This window comes from Protopterus annectens, chromosome 2.part2 (assembly GCF_019279795.1).
Source record: "Protopterus annectens isolate FY-2018-M chromosome 2.part2, PAN1.0, whole genome shotgun sequence".
Taxonomy (NCBI): Eukaryota; Metazoa; Chordata; order Ceratodontiformes; family Protopteridae; genus Protopterus; species Protopterus annectens.
This window is the reverse complement of record NC_056730.1, coordinates 1,030,986,364-1,031,004,709: the sequence shown is the minus strand read 5'-3', so window position 1 is coordinate 1,031,004,709 and position 18,346 is coordinate 1,030,986,364.

The window sequence follows — 18,346 nt, the reverse complement described above, 5'->3', positions numbered from 1 at the left end:
GGTGTTGAGGCTTGAGTAGTGCTCCCAGTTTATGTTTGGGTAGTTGAAGTCACCCAATATGATGGTGTTTGGAGAGACCTTCATATTCTCCAGTGTTTTCAGGAAAGCTGAGTGGGGTTCCTGAGTTTGGGAGGGTGGTCTGTAGCAGGCTACTAACCGAAAGGCAGTTTTGCCCACTGTTAGTTGCACATGGATGGTCTCCGATGCTTCGTGCAGTGCACTAACCTGGAGGTGTGGGTATCTTTGATGAATATGGATACTCCCCCTCCTTTTGTGGTTCGGTCTGAGTTTTGGGGCCGAAAAGCATGGTATGAGCTATAACCCAGTAGTGCTGGGGTGCTCTCGGGAGCCTTGAACCAGGTTTCTGTTACTGCACAGATATCGATATTCTCCATACTGAGGAGAGCCTCGAGTGCCTGCATCTTGAGGTTTAGACTTCTGGCATTGAGCAGCATTACCCTTATTTTCTTTTTCCTTGTGTTGTCTAGGGAGGTGGGTTTGTCTTTTGAGCCTTGCCTAAAAAAGGCACTATGGAGGTGGCAAGAGCCTTAGCCAATATTTGAAAGCCCAGGGATGACAGCTACAAGCCATCCCTAGCGAAGCAGCGTGGCTTGTCGAGCATGTCATCCCAGGCTGACAGACACTGGATCCCCTTTGAATGACACCAATACTTTAGCCAATTGTTAAAATTGATCATTTTGTCTTTATACTGTGGCATCATTCTTGGTGAGGATAAGATGCTACTCAAGGTCAGGGTCATACCGGCCTGGGCTACATGATCAGAGAGCTCCTCTATGTCTCTTTTCATGTAGTCCATCGAGGTACGTCTCAGGTCATTCACACCAGCATGGACAATGCCGGAGTCATATTTGTACTTGCTTTAAAGTGACCTGAGTGCTTGTGTTATGTGGCGGATCCTGGCACCCGACAGGCAGCTTACAGTGACCTTCTTCTTGTTCAGCCTGGTGAGTGGGACATCAGTGTGTCTGACAATAGAGTCACCTATTACAAGTGTATTAGGTGTGTTGTTTAGCCTTAAGGGCTGTGACTGTGTGGTACACTGACTTTGTGAACTATGTGATACGTGGGTATTTTTGTGGGGTAGCGGTTGCTTGGATGTCTGCTTTGGAGGTCTCTGCTGCTTGGAAAGATTTTTATTTAGAGCATCCGAGTATGTTTTTGTGCGTTTATGTGTTTGGTTTGCTGTTGCAATAGGTCTATGTGAGACTGGATTTGTGGTGTGTATGGTTACCTTCTCCACCTGACTGAATGCGCCAGTACTGGGTTGAGAGAGCTCAGCCTCCAGTTTGGCTATATAGTTGCATCTCTCACATATATTTCAGCTTGTTGGGAGGAGGAGATGGTGGTCTGTGTACATAAGGCAGTTGTAACATTGCCTCAAGATTCCCAGATTCACCATCTGGACTGGAGAGTAAACCCGAAAGTGACTTTTGGACATGCCAGGATAGTATAAGGAACTACTTTTTGACTGATCAAAAAGGACCAATAAGGAGCCAAGTACTTTAAGGGAGTATAAGAGGGTGTAGTGATTTAGTTTATTAGTTCTTACTTATAAGATTACTTATACGAGCAACTGCAGGGCTTTAGAATGAAAACAGAGTGCTTACTTTGAGATTTGGAACAGTTCTAAGGGAAAAAGTGAAGAGCAGAGTTTGTGGAGCCGGGAATAGTTTAAACCCATTTAAGCGGCGCTGTCCGATGCTGCTCTTTTCACAAAATCGTGCAAAACTGCGCAAATGCGGGTTTTAAAGCAGGGAAACTGAGAGAGAGATAGGAATTGACCCAAAACGGCCAATAAGCTACTAGTTTCTGGGTTGAGACCACTCCTCCAGGGACAGATAGGCTGCTCAAAGCGCCCCACTCTCACTGGTGAACAGAGAAGCTTCCTCCTATCCAAGTAAGGATATGGGCAACACAGGAAACTATACCACAGTCCGGAATTCAGCAAAACCTGAAATCTGGACTAATCTATTTCAGCAAAGGCGGGAAAAGATCATTTTTTTTTTTTTTTTTGTTTTTTTCAGGAAACAGCAGAAAAACACACAGAAAACACTGTAAATGCTAATTCTAGGTGGATGACATCAGCAGCCTTACCAAACTTGAGCATTTGAATTGAAGGGAGTGTGACTACCCTAAAAAGCATTGTTCTCTACACAGACAGACACCCAAACATGCCATGTCTGGGATTAGAACACCTACCTAACTACTTTATCACAGTACAGCAGTATACAGTTACAGGATACTCTATGGAGATTGTTGGGCTACAACCTTCTCAGAGGTGTATTTCTAGGTAGATGACTTCAGCAGCCTTGCTAATGTTGAGCATTTGAATTGTAGGGGTGTGACTACCCTAAAAAGCATTGCTGTCTACACAGACAGACACAAACACACACACACACACACACACTCATGCCATGTCTGAGATTAGGACACCTACCTAACTACTTTATTACACTACAGCAGTATGCAGTTATGGGACTTGCCACGGAGATCACTGGGCTAAAACTCTCCCAAATGTGTATTTCACAGTGGATGACCTCAGCATGCTTGTCATAGTGGGACTATGGGGAGGGCAGTGTGTGTGCATAGGCCATAACCCATTCATCTAGGGGTTGACACGCCACATGCATGCACAACCCGCGTCATATTTCAGAGGTACATGTATACAGCTGCTAGATGACTACTTCTTTGTACAGTCATGTTGCACAGCTGGCACGTGCACCACATATTCTGTAATGCTGACAGATACAGGTGGCTAGTATCTGCAGTGAGTGACATCTGACCCTCGTGTGGTTGTGGCCCTTTGACTATGTGCTAGGTGGGACAGGCCTGGATGTCTCCTTGTCACAGTCACCCTCTTCCACACACGTATGTATGTCTACCTTTCGCTTAATATAGCGTGTTGTCCTTACATATATGCCTGTATTCCTATCCACCGTGTGTGCAAAGCATGAGTGGTGCATACTGAGGAGTGTCTACATTAATATCTGTGGCTGCCAGATATGTCTGGTCCACTGGTGTTTACAGACATGGCCTTCATGTGTTTAAGGGTGTGAGCATGCCCAGTATGACCTTTCAGTATGTTGTTGACTGACATTGCCTTCATTTCTCTAAGTATGTTGGCATGCCCAGTATGCCCATCTGTATTGAATGTGTGGATCGAGTCCAGGCTAGTTTGTACTGCAATGCTGACCTTTCTGTTGTACACCTACAGGTAGCATGCTGTCTCTGCAAGGTATCCGTCGATCATTTGGCATTGACTGTTACTACATTTCTGCATAGGATGTGGGGAACACCTGACTATTCCTACATTCCTACACATGATGGGGGGGCACCTGACTGTTACTACATTTCTACGTAGGATGGGGGGCACACCTGACTATTTCTACATTCCTACACAGGATTGGGGGGGCACACCTGACTGTAACTACATTTCTGCGTAGGATGGAGTGCACACCTGACTATTTCTACATTTCTACACAGGATTGGGGAGGGCACACCTTACTGTGACTACATTTCTACGTAGGATGGGCGGGGCACACCTGACACTTGTACACATTTGCTAGTACTGTACTGGTATGTCGGGTACGCCATTTCATTCTGTAGTCGCACCTATCGTGCTGACTAGAGGCATACCAGTGTACTACAGATCTTAGCTTTTAATTGCCTACATATTAGTTTCTGACTTCCTACCCTTCAGAACTGACATCCCACTGCCTGACCTGCTGTAGTCTGTCTGTCTAGGCCAGGGTGGGAGGTTACCCATAGGCCTTGTTCAGAGGCCATAGCACAGCCTTTGTTTGTGTTTGTCTACACCTGTCCTGCTGGCTGTGACTGTTGTTGTGCATGTGAACCCTCCTGACTGGCATGTGTGAGTCACTTACCTTGTGGGTCTCCCAGTATTGAGGGTGGTGCTGCAGGGCTGCCTATGTCGGATGCACATAGTACACTCCCTACACATGGTTTAGCACAGGTAGTGTAATGTTTGGCATCCCTTTTATTGTATGTGAGAGGCAGCGAGAGGTGTTACTCCCTGGGTCCCTCCTATGTCAGTGTATGTGCTATGCGTTGCTTCTTTGCCAAGACCAGGGCATACTGGGCACGCCTCCTTCTGCCTACTGGGGCAGGCTCAGGTTGTTTCTCCTCCGAGTCACTCTGTGCCTGTGCAGGCATTGGTGGGGGGCTGGGTGGCCCTGACCCGTGCTGTTCCTGCTGCAGCTGTTTCCGCAGGATCATATTGTGTAGCATGGCACATACAAGGACAATCTCGGTACATGTAGCTGGTGAGTACTGCAAGGCTCCACCGGATGTGTCCAGGCACCGGAACCATGACTTGAGCATCCCAAACACATGCTCTACTATAATTCTGATCTGTGCGTGTGCCTCATTAAGGAGTTCTTGTTTGGGTGTGTGTAAATTTCTGATGGGTGTCATCAGCCATGGCTCCAATGTGTATCCAGCATCCCCCCACTAGGTGACTGTCAGGGATGTCTCCATTGGCAAAGCTTTGGTACTACTGTGTCAGTTGCCAGATGTGGGAATCATGATAGCTTCCAGGGAGCCAGCACACACATTCATTATTATGCCCCGGGCATCACACATGACCTGGCAGTTGATGGAGGGGAAGCCCCTGCGATTGATATAGACCCTACCCCACTCTCTGGGTGGTGCTTTGATGTGTATGTGCGTGCAGTCTATAGCACCCACTACCTCTGGGTATTCTGCTATTTGGTGAAACAGTTGCATATTGCTGGCCAACATCTCATGGGTGTTGGGGAAATATACGTGCTCACCGACATGTGCTGACATGGCATCCAGAAACTGGTGGAGTACCCAGGATGCTGATGCCTGTGAAATCCCCATCATATCCCCAGTTGGCCTTTGGAAGGTACCTGTAGCTAGTATTCATAGGCCTACACATACCTTGGTATCCACTGGGATGGGTTCCCCTCTGTTAGTTCAGAATGTGTGAGGCGTGGCCGGCACAGCTCAACAATTTGCTGTAGAAAGTATCTCCAGCTCATGTAGCCCCTGGTAGGTTACCCTGAGTCTGCACGCTCTTCTCTCTCTCCTCACTGTGGGTTGGTTGACAGCATTCACATCCTCATCACACTCAGCCTCTTCCACAAGTTGTATGATAGCTATAATTTTGCTGTTGTGAGTGTTAAACGTTCCTTGCTTGCTTACACCGGTGATGTAGAGTGTGGGGAAAAAACAGAGGGGAAGGTGCTTGCATAGTTTATAGTTGTGTTCTGGGCAGGGCTGGTCTGCTGCCTGTGTAATTGGCTGATTTAGATACATTTCACCTGCCAGCTAAGCTAGTTCTCCTTGATTACCTTCCTACTGCTGTTTTCCCTTCTCATTGCCTTCCTGTTTAAGCCCAGGGGCATGCCCCGCAAACACAGTTCTCAAATGTGCACAGTGCTGCTATTTCCTGGTTCAACTTCTTTATTCTTCCTGTAAAACCCAGTGCACAGCGCACATACCATCTTAGGCTTTGTACAGAGTGCTAGGCAGGTTTAGACACACCCCCTATCTTAGCTGTGCTAAGCTAGGAGCAAACCAGAGCCACAGGGCTCCAATCCGCTTACAGTATGCCTGACACCCCCCCCATGATGTCAGCTAACTCCTAGGCTTGCACCAAGCTATTCCTACTCTTACACTGTTGGGATCTGGCTCACATGCTGGGGAAAACTAGGATTAACTATCCTTCCCCTCATTTGCAAAGGATTGCCTGCTAATGCATAGTTACATGTATCACACTGAGCCTCCCCCCTCAACAACCACTACTCACTGGCCATGTTGTCTTCTGCCTGCCATTGACTTGCATGGAAAAATATTGATTTTAGTCAGGTTGCTTAATTTAGGTTACTTTTGTTATTTTCCCCCGATCCCATTTGCGTGCCTATAACCTACGCTTAAACAGCCGAGATCAGCAAGAAAAAAATAAAAGTTGATTTTTGTATTTTTTTTTTTTATGTTTGCAATGCCAATGACCTTATACTTGGCCATTGGCATGCTTACTGCATGATATGCAGCCTTTATTTCGAGCTGTCACAGCTCCGTTTTGGATTTTGCAGAAATGTACTCGGTTACTAACCGAGTACATTTCTGCGGATAGCACTAGTTCTGCACGGACGGTTGCAAGCTTCCTGGATTGCAAAATAACCTCATTTGCATAGATTTCTCCTTCAAATGGGGTGATTTGCATACAAGGGCTTCATCCGTGCAGGATTAGTGCAGGAGCACTTGTGCTCGTCTCTGCAGGCTGTTCCTGGATCGCACGGCAGACATATTGCCTGCTTGAGCTCCTGCAAGCTTTAGAGAATCTGGGGGATAGTAACACTAAGATAAGATGCAGTTTCTAAAGATGTTTAAACAGGCAGGAATACACTTGTCATATTTAATTGGTACAGCAGTCAGCCTGCATACCACATGTAATAAAATATCAAACTCAGCATAGTGCTCTAAGTGTTTCATGTTAATGTCATTACTTATACTAAAAGTCTGATCTTCTCTTTAATTACTGTTTCTGTCCTATCCAAATACGATGTGTAATAATGTTGGCTCTCTTTTTTTCTCCTTGCAGTCTCTACACATGAGAAATCTTGGATAATTTAGCAAGACATGATATCCTCAAAATAAAACAAAACACATTGTGCTTACAAAACTAAGCTAATCTGTTAAAAATACTCACTTATTTTAGTAATAGTAGAAAGTGCAGATAACTTTTTTACTGATATGCATGTCTTAATAACTACTTTGTAGTGAGAAAAAACAAACCTGTTGTAAGGTCATTTTAATCATCTGTGTAGTGATGGAATGCTGAGTTTACACCCACAAAAACAGGAACAAAGATGACCTTGTTAAGCACTGTTCTGAAAAAGGTGCTTTATATGTTTTTATTAAGCACCCTTAACAGCTGTTAAGACTGAAACTAACACTAAGGATTAACAACAAATAGTGGTGGTCAGCAAAGGACACTAGCAAAAGGCAAACATTTTAAAAGCTGACAGATTCCTCACTTTGTTACACTTTACAAAGGAAACATGGGACAGAATAAAGTAAATAGCTTTTAAAGGTTGTCTGTAAATGGTGGAAAATTGGAAACAATTGGAGAAAATAAAACCCCATGCGCCATGCTCTACAAAAACTCTTTTTTTTTAAATCACAGCAAATTTCTTGGTATAGCTTATACCACACATGAGGACTAAAGTGTGTTAGGCTGAGCAGAAATGCAGTATAAATAATCATTTCAGAATGCAGATTCTGCACTTCTAACTGATTGGCATTTCCCAGTCATGACTGACACCTTGCTACTGGACTACTTCTCTCACACTAGCTACACCAATACCTTTCAATCTGAGGCGAATTTCTTGGCATCCATAACTTTAACACATAGTTGGTTTGTTATCGGATCATAATCTTGTATTTCTCAGGACTTTTCCAAACAATCTCTAATCCAAATATAATCTGTCCAATAGTATTTTTTTTGTCTGTACAAAAAGTGGCTGTACTTTGTATGTGTGTGGGGTGTGGGGAATCTGTGGATGATGCTGTCATTATTTCTTTAATTTTCAGCATATTCAAACCTTGGCAGCATGCACAGGTAGTCAATATAGCTTGTGTTTGGGCTGGGAACAGTGTGGTTATTTTTTACTTCTCTTACAAAGCTCAGAGTTATGCAAACATGGCCACTTTAGCTTGTGCAAGATACTAAATGAGAGCAAGTTGAAATATATTCCTGTGCTCATTATTTTTTTTTTTTTCATTTTCCTTACAGTAAAACAGCAGGTTCTTATACGTGTGGCTGCCTTTCATGGGTAAGGATAATGAAGCATGCTGAGTATTTGCATGACAGCAGTCACTTGAACTATATGACGGCAGCCATTTAGGCCTTTGCTTTCATCTAAATCTAACACAAGAGGGTTAAACAGATGGCAACTGTCTTTTTCTTGAGGGTTTACTGGAGGCAGGCAGTATTCTCAGATAAGCTTTTTGTATTTTCTCAAGCATATTTGTTTTGTTAATATATTATAACTACTATTTTGTCAGTAGTTTTGAACATTAAACCTTTGTACACAATGAGTGTCTTTTTTGAAATAAACAAAAAATAAGGCTGAATTTCATTTCTTACTCATGATTTTTGTTTAGGCCACCACTAGAGCAAAAGTTTAGGAAAAATGGTCTAAAATGCACTTCAGGGTATGTGTGGTTCTATAGCTTCTGGGGGCCTGTCATTCTCCTGAATCCTAGCTTAATTTAGCTATTTCCTCCATGTTTACCAGTGTGCTATCTTGTCTAGTTAAGCTGTACTGAAAGGATGCAAGGAAAAGTAAAGCTGAACAGTAACACTGGATTTCTTTGCTTATCCTTAAATTTTGTTAAGGCCATTATTTGACAAAAAGGTTGTTTAAAAGCTATAAAATGCACTTCACAGCATTTAGAACTCAATGACTTCTGAGAAAAACTGAAGAGTATGGCAAAATGTGAGAAAAGGAAGAAAAAAATAATGTATACAGTGTGTGGAGCCCATAATGGGGAAAAGCACTGAAGTGAGTGTGTGTGTGTGTGTGTGTGTGTGTGTGTGTGTGTGTGTGTGTGTGTGTGTGTGTGTGTGTGTGTGTGTGTGTGTGTGTGTGTGAGAGTATGTGTGTGTATAGAGTGAAATAGCAGGGAGTGGGGGACACCATGGAGCTCCTCACTTTGGGCACCATTTCATTTAAGACTGCCCCTGTACATAAAACTCTTGTAAGTTTACATCACTGTAACTAAATACCAGTCACTGTAAATACTTCTCTGTGAGACTGGACAACATGGCATGCTATAAAGGCCTGTTATAATATAAGAAGATTATACCTAAAGTTCAGTATGTGTGTACTACTTCAAAAGCTGAACAGCATGAACTGAAATGTTGTTTAGGAGAGGTGGCAGTGATAAGTTGATACTTAGACCGATATGTCCAGGGGGCCCTCAACGTGACACTTGCCGGGGGCCCTTCTAAATATTAACAGCAGTCTGCAATTTTAGTTTGCATGGAGATGGTGACTTTTTACATGTTACAATGTCTTGCTTGATTTTGTGCACCATAGTCCTGTCAACCCACCTTGCTGCTAGAGGACTGCCATGAATATACTTACTATGGCTGTGCAAATGTGTGCAGTGCTCAGATGCTGCAGGAGCCTATCAGTTCCAGTCTGAGTCACTAGTAATAGACTGTAGTAGACTATTACCAGTCACAGTTAGCTAAATGAACAGTGAAGGAATACCTACCCAAGATATACTGATAAATACATCAAAAACTAAGCACATGAGATTTGGGGGACACACTTTGAAAGGTGAATATTTAATACAGCACAGTGATTGAAACTGTAGATTCATTTAAGGACCTGAGTACATGGGTAGATCCATCTTCAAGTTTTTCTAATCATATCAACCAGTTGGTTAATGATAGTTATAGAACTATAGGTTGTATAGAAAATATTTATAAAGTCTAGAAAATCAGAGATGATGAAGTCATTGCATGTTAGTTAACATTAGAGCCAAACTTGAGTATGGAATAACAATATGGAAACTTTATAAGAAAACAAACATGTGTAAAGTGGAAAGAGTACAGTGAAAATATATCGAGGGCATGAATAGATTTGAAAATTTAAGTTATTATGAAAGACTACAATGTCTGAACTTGTACAGTGTCTCTTACAGATATTTAAGAAGAGATCTTATTTAGGTATATAGGGCATTTAACAACTACCTCTGGGAATGTTTAGGGTTATGAAAAAGTAGTAGAGAATCATCAGATAACCTATGTAGAAGATTCTATAGGAATGAGAAGTGTACTAACTAGTTCTCTGACAGAGCAGCTAATACATGGAACAAACTATCAAATTACATTAGAGCAAGCACTAGTTCAGATATTTTTAAGAACAGCATGGACACTTATTATGGGAACAATATTATAGTATATTGGCACATTAGAAGGGCATTAATGCCTATGCTTGAAATATTTGCATTCATGCATGCATGTAAGACAAACAAAATAGCTGTGCTGCTGTGCACATCAACACAAAGCTTTGATGTTGGCATCATTGCAACAGTGGAATTGTTTTATTTTCTTCATTTACTGTAATCTCTCAGGTCCCTACTGGATGTTGGTGATACAGTCCAATATGTGGGGTACTGGGGGGATTTGCGCCTGTCTAAAACACGCAGTGGCACACTGTATAGTAACAACAGTCCCAGCATTCTTAAAAAGTAATTTCTAACACTGCTGTAAAACAAGAGAAAAATGGTTTTCTGTCTTTCTTCTTATCATACAGAGAAGAAAAGATGGTTGGCCAAGTAGGGGTTGTAGACATGAATTGCAAAGATAAGAGCAGTTATTTTCACAGCACAAGACAAAAAAAGATTGTCATTGACACTCCATTAGTATAAAGATGATTTTTACCATTGATAATGGATTGGCCATGAGGTTATTCAACAGTAGTTCTGGACCGACAGATCTGCTGTTAAAAACTGCAAATGTTTTCTTGTGGGACAGCTGTCTACTAACAAGGGTTTCTTTATTTCTTTCTCCTTTCTATGCTCTCTTGTTCAGCATCAAAAGCATGTTTTCTCAACAGAGCAGTCCATTACTTAGAAATTAATGTTGTGACATCACTGACACCGGTTGATATCAACTTTTTTCCTAGCATGAAATCTTCATATCTGTTTTTCTTTTTCAGCTTGTGCCTTGCAATGTGAAAGTTTATACAATGCAATGCAGTGCAGCTTACTTTATTTGAACCTTATTTTGTTATTGTGGAAAGATTTGTAAGACTTAATTTCTATTAAATCCAAGTGCATCTGTGTGCATGTGCATCTAAGTGAGGTGTGTAGTTGTGTATGTGAAATTGTGTGGCTGTATGTTTGTGTGGTGTGTGAGTATCCGTCTGAGTGAATGCATCTAGTTGAGCTGTGCAAGTGTGTATGTACTTGTGTGTGCATGTATGCATGCATTATTGTGATCTGTGTATTCGTATTTGTGGTGTGTATGTCTGTGCATTCATACATATCTTTGCATATCTGTATGTGCGTGTAGTTTGCTTGTGTGTGTGTGTGTGTGTGTGTGTGTGTGTGTGTGTGTGTGTGTGTGTGCACGTGCAGTTTGTGTGCAGCTTGCATGTGTGTGTGTGCATGCATCTTGTGTGTGTGTATGTGTGTGTGTGTGTGTGTGTGTGTGTGTGTGTGTGTGTGTGTGTGTGTGTGCAGTTTGCATGCATGTGTGTGTATGTGTGCATGTGCGTGCACGTGCGCACGCACTCCTATATGTGCATGTGTGTGTTTGTAAGTGTGTTGTGCATGTGTGTGCATGTGTGCGTGCATATGTGTGCATTGCACATGTGTGTGTGTGTGTGTGTGTGTGTGTGTGTGTGTGTGTGTGTGTGTGTCTGCATTTGTGTGTTTCAGAATACGGCCATAATACTATATTTGGTTATCATTTTTGTAATGACTGTTTTATCCTCCATATGTATTCATGATTTCATGGTCAGTAACTTAATTCACAGCCTGGGTCATATAGAACTAGTGCTTCCTTTAAGCATTTACTTTTACCAATTTTATTGTCTATTTCATTTATTGATTTGGCCCATGTTATGTTTAATGGTAACTGATCCCCAACCATATAAAATTAATTTGGAAAGATCTCCCCTCTTAATACCATAAGGAAATAATGATTTTAATAATGAGCTTAGTATATCTCTTTTCTGTTGCTGTAACATTAAGGGATGCTAGTAAGTTAAGAAGATTTTACACAATCCTGTTCTAGAAAATTTGTGCATTGGCATAATCAAAGTGATAGCAGTCTCTTGATATTCTAAATCCTTAACACTGTTAATTTTTCTCGTGCAGTGCTTCTGTGCTCATTAAAGTTGCAAAAGATGATAGTTGCTATGATACTAGAAGGTATCATTGCTTTCAGAGTTGGTGTTAATGGAGGTCCATATAGAAGAAAAAGAATGTCGGATTAGCTAGATGTTAGGGTATTCCACACAGTATGGATTACATTGCAAGCTCTGCTGACAGTAAGTAATATATTTCATTAATGTTTATATTTTTCATTCAGTGGAACTAAAGTAGTTGTAGTTTGTTTGTGTCTTTTGACTTTTCCCGGTTAGGGGTCGCCACAGCGGAACTCCGGTCCGCTAATGAGTAATTAACCTAATTATTTTAATGTCAGTCAAGAATCTTCAGTACCAATGCTAATTTTTCTGTTTATTGATAAATAGTTTTCATTCATGTAATTATGCAGTTTTGAGAATGCTAGTTGCAGCTGATTATAATCTCTGCTACTGACTATAAAACACCTAATTTATAGGCATCAAAAATTTTGTATAATCAACAACTACTGGTATTTAATTCAGAATATAATATTTGGCAATGGACTGGGCCAATGACAAAGCTCTATTGCACACTGTGGTGAATATTTCTCAGATATGACCTTTGAAACACTAAATGGGTTTCTGTAGACTATGCAACTATACACATGTTATAAATAAACACGTTTCATTTATCTGTATAGATATTTAAATGTTCTTATTAGAATTGTAGATGGTTAGGCTATACTGTACACTAGTAAATTTGGAAACAGTTAAGAATCTTGTGTTTATTAATAGTACTGGTTAAGGTAGCAAATTCTCTTTGTGAAAAAATGACCATTGAAATAAATTGTCTGTATTTTAATTGTGCTATTTGTATTTTTTAACATCTGCAAAAGCAAATATTCAAAAAATATATATGTAGTTACTCATGTGTTCTCTCAATACCCCCTTAATCCATTTTTGAGCTATATCCCATTCTGGATCTTAATGGGTACAAGATATAGAAACAGTTCCTGAACTGTGGTTTGAAGTACTGCAGAATGGATACAAGAGACACATGCACACTTACACAAAACACACATACAAACCTATACACACACACACACATACACACACATGCACGCACACACACACACACACACACACACACACACACACACACACACACACACACACACACACACACAAACCACATCGTGAAAGAGAGAAAACAAAATTCAATAAGCTTACCTGGTAATTTTTTTCCATGTTAATGTTGCAGTGCGATGTGAACACTGGTGCAGAGGGTTTTAGATTCGGTAAAGTCTGTGTAGCAGCAAGTAAGCACAAGCATTCATCCGCACCAATGGAAAGTTTTGTGGCATGCAAATTTCAGCATCAGTAGCTGAATTTTATGCTCATGAAGCAAGCCAACATGGTGGAGTGATCCAACAACCCTATACACAGCAGTGTAGGCTCTGTGTCCATGTTGGAAGTGTACGCAAAAAATTTCTACATACAGGAGCCTACACAAAATCAAGGGCATGTAAAATCCTGAATGCACATGAAAAGGTAAAAACAGGTATTTACTGGCCGAAGATGTCCAAAAAAATCAGGGATATGTTTCAGATCACTATAAATTTTAGAATTTTTATTTTAACACAAATTTGTGCAGTTTACTGCTACATGCAAAACGTTTGAAAAAGAATAAGAGAAGTGTAATTAAAAAGATGGATATATTGCCACAACAGGTACAGTAATACCCTACATTATGTTTTTAACTCTGTGCTCCCATGCTGCTGCCCAGCTTACAAGGGTACTATCCATGTAGTTTCCAAGCTGTCAGCATGGTTATTATGTAAATGATGTAAAAAAGCAGATTTGTTGAATCACAAAAAGCAGGGACCATGTAGGGCTGTTCACTCCATGTAAGCTCCTACATGGTGTTTGTTTTCCATGAATGAGAACTTCTGAGCATCTTGCAAATTCATTAAGTGGGGCTACGCTCAACTAATCCCCACTAGGTAGAGAGCTTTGCTTGAATAGTTCTCTGGCGATGACTGTTAAGTGTTGGACCATGGTGCAGATAGCCTTAAAATCAAGTTCAGGGTACTTCAACTTTTAATCATACTGTGCTAGCATTGCGTATCATAGAAATAATGTGCAATTATCTGAAATTAGTGTATTCTGTATGTATCATGACAACAGGGGTGATATTATAAAATGTTTTACATGATTTGCTGTCATTATGCAAACTGCTCTCTGATGCACGTTGGTGTGCAGAGCACAATACTGTGCACTGCAGCAGGAGTTCTAAATCTTGTCAGTTATATCCTAAACAGGTGAATGTCATTTAAAGCAGCCATTACCAGATGGTGGTCCTAATCAAGAAATGTATAAAGTATGCATACAGCCTTCAGTCTGATTTTCTCTCGATACTGCAACAACATTGGAGTAGAGACTTGGAGCTTTTAACTGACATAATGTTAGGGGCTGCTGCAACTATTCTACATTTGTATGTGCTTGAGGCTGAAGTCAATGCTGCTGGTGTTAATGACAATAGGCCTAGGCCGAAAAGGAGATGACAGGCTCAGGGTAACCTAACAAGTGCTACATGAGCTGGAGATTGTAGAGCACTACAGGTTGGACAGGGACACGTCACAAGAATTTTATGAGCTCAGCCACCCTCAACTCAGATCCAGAGCCAACTGGGAGGAATCCATCCCAGTGGAAACTAAGGTATGTGTAGCCCTTAGAATATTAGCTACAGGTACTTTTCAAAGACCAACTGGGGACATGATAGAGGTGTCACAGGCATCAGCATCCATGGTACTCCACTAATTCCTGGATGCTGCGCTTATAGATGCCAGTAAGCACATATACTTTCCCCATGCTGCTGAGGAGAAGACCAGCAATATGCAAGACGTCTAACATGTAGCACACTATCCTAAAGTACTGGGTGCCATAGATGGCACTCATGTACACATCAAGGCACCACCTAGTGAGCAGGGTAGAATCTTCATTAACCACAAGGGATACCACTCCATCCACTGCCAATTTGTGTGCAATGTCCTGCGGATTATCTTGAATATGTGTGCTGGCAACCCTGGCAGTTATCATGACTCCCATATCTGGCACATATCACAGCTGCACCAGATGTTTGCTAGAGGGACATCGCATAGGGCCATTTACTGGGGTATTCTGGCTACACCCTGGAACTGTGGATGATGACACCCATCAGAAATGCACACACACAAACACACACACCCATGAAAGAACACCATAATGGAGCACATACACAAACTAGAAACATCATAGAGTGTGTGTTTGGGCTTCTGAAGTCAAAGTTCTGGTGCCTAGATATATCTGGTGATCTCAGATGCCCAGGTGAGAGCCGCCCTCTCTAAAGCTAAAAACACAGCATCAATGGGACTGGACGGTGTCCCGGGCTGTGTGCTACATGAACTCCAAGAGGAACTAAACCCACACATAAGGCTGCTGTTTAATCTTAGCCTTACTACAAGATACGTACCCAAAGAGTGGCGTACGGCAACGGTGGTCCCACTTCACAAAGGCGGTGCTTCTACGGACCCTGGAAATTACCGCCCCATAAGCTTGACGAGCCTGGTCTGCAAAGCTATGGAGAGGATCATTATGGAACTCATAAACAAAGACATTGGGGACCTACAGACATTGGATCCTACCCAATTTGGCTTTGTCAAGGGCAGATCCTGCCTTTTGAACTTGGTCGACTTTTTTGAAACAGTCACTAAGGCCATTGATGAGGGTAAGGCAGTTCACACAGCCTACCTTGACCTTGCAAAAGCCTTTGACACAATACCCCACTCGGGCATCATAGACAAACTCACCAGCTTAAATGTAAACCCATATGTCACAAGATGGGTTGCAAACTGGCTCAAGGACAGAACCCACAGGGTCAGAGTTGCTGGAGCTATGTCATACTCTAAGCCAGTCACAAGCGGTGTCCCACAGGGTTCAGTCCTGGGACCCCTCTTGTTCGGCATTTATTTTTCCGAGGTACAGGCAAACATAGGAGGATTGTGGCTGACAAAGTTCGCAGATGACTGCAAACTGGGTGCCATAATTGATACTCCAGCGGACACAAACATCCTTCAGAGAGGCCTCATAGAAATGGATAATTGGTGCCAGAGCCATGGCCTTAAGCTGAATGCCAAAAATGTATAGTCATACCCTTTGGGAAAAACAAGGTACCCACAAATTACCACATAGGTGGTAATCCATTAAGTATGGAAGAGGTAATCAGGGACCTAGGGACCCAGGTTGACAGTAACCTCTCATTTGACACTCACATTGCCAAAGTGGTTAGGAAGACCTTCTATATTGCCCACCTTATCATGAAGGGTTTCACATCTAGATCAAGAGAGGTCATTGTGCCCCAGTACTCTTCTCTTATCAGGCCAATGATTGAGTACAATGCCCCATTTGGGATGTATCTTACCCGACACCTGCAGCAGTTGGAACGGCCCCAAAAGTTCCTCACCAAGAGGATAAAGGGTCTTAAACATATGTCATATGCTGCCCGACTGAAAAAACTCCAGCTCTATTCAGTCGCATACCGCCTACCCAGAGGTGATCTGTGCCTGACTTACAAGGCCATGTCCAATCCGGAATTAATGGACATGCTCCACCTCAGAAAATCCAAATCCATCAGAGCCACAAGAGCAAGAGACTTAAACCTCAACACAGAAATAAATAGGACGTGCTGGAGGGACAGATTCATAACCCAGAGGCTCCCTACACTCTGGAACAGAATCCCAATCCATGTTAGGCAGAGCCCCTCACTAACTCTATTCAAGAGAAATCTTGACAAGTGGATGGGAGATCATAGGTTTACCCCTGGGGTCATCTCTGTGTCACTACTAGACAGAGGCACAGTAAACTAAACCCTAAAAGGGCGTAGTATTCTCATCCTAAGGGGTGGTTAAAGCCACACACACTCTGGCTAGGCTTATAAATGCCCTAGGGCAGATAACCTAGTACGAACCTATGAACCTATGAAGCTTTGTGTTTAGGGTTCAAATTCTGATGTAAATTGAAGTTTTGGAGGTGATTTTGCAATGATTAGTGTTTTGTTACAGACTGTGACCTTGTATCCTGTAATGTTTTAATTTTTATAATTTTAGTACACATTTGCACAATGCGTCACATGGTGAAAACAGTTTTAATAATGCTTAAATATTTTGTGAGAAGTGAAAAACTGCAGAAAAAGGAAACATGCAGTTAAGCGTTATATATTACCTGTAGCAATTGTGAAATCACAGCTTTGAGTACTAAGAGGAGTGGGCTGCAGTAGGTCGTATACATCACATAATAGAAAGGCTGGATGTTAGCAAAGTGCCTCACATTTGTGCACTACTTAAATATGCACAAACAGGTAGAAGAGTGAAACACGCATGTGTCATTGCACATTCGCTATCATAGCTCTCAACATCCCAGATTTATGAAGAATGTCCATATTTTTACATAATACTCATAGTCTGTTCCCCTTAAAATGTTTGCTTATACAAAATTATTGCTAAATCATTGAGAATGAAGTCAGAAAATAATGACATACATGTCATTATGGATATCATACTCTTCAGAAAATGCATACTAATGCAAAACCTGTTATTCCATCAACAAGGGCAATATTTCAACATTTATAGGATCATACAGGATCATAGGAGGTTACTAGGCTATTGGCCCTAAGGCCTTTATAAGCCTAGCCAAGAATTTAGCTCATGTTTAGACAAATCAGCAGCCAGTGCCCCTGTCCATCAGGGACATGGGTGGAATCCTAGAGGTATATTTTCTGTTTCCCATCCAGTTATCCAGATTGTGCTTAAAAAGTGGTAAAAAGGTACTCTGCTTGATGTGGAGAGGGAGTCTATTCCATAGATGATGGAGTCTATGGGACAAAAATCTGTCCCGTCAACAAGTCTTGTTGATGTCACAGACCAGGTTGAGGCTGCCCATGCAGGTTATTTGAGTGGAGCCATGATTGCCTTGTATGCCAGACACAGGTCACCTCTAAGGAGTTTATATGAAACTGAGTAGAGGGATAGAGCTTTTAGCCTGTGTATGGTAGATGCTTGAGGCCCTGGATTCCCATGGTGAGGAACCTCTGTGGTCTCTCCAGCTGCTGCATGTGCTTTGAGGTACATGCTGAAAGGTGCATTGTACTCAATAATGGGCCTTATAAGGGAAGAATACAGGGATGTTATGACCTACTTGTCCCTGGATGAGATACCCTTACATAAGAGGTGGTCCATGTAGAAGGCTTTCCTTACCACAGAAGCATCATGGCAGTCAAAAGTCAGGTTGCTATCAACCTGGGTGCCCAAATTCCACATGACTGAGTGCTTAGGATATTATTAATGTGATAATTTGTGGGGACGTCAGCCTCCCCAAAGGGGATGATGATGTGTTTTTTGATATTCAGCTTGAGGCCGTGTTTCAGGCACCAG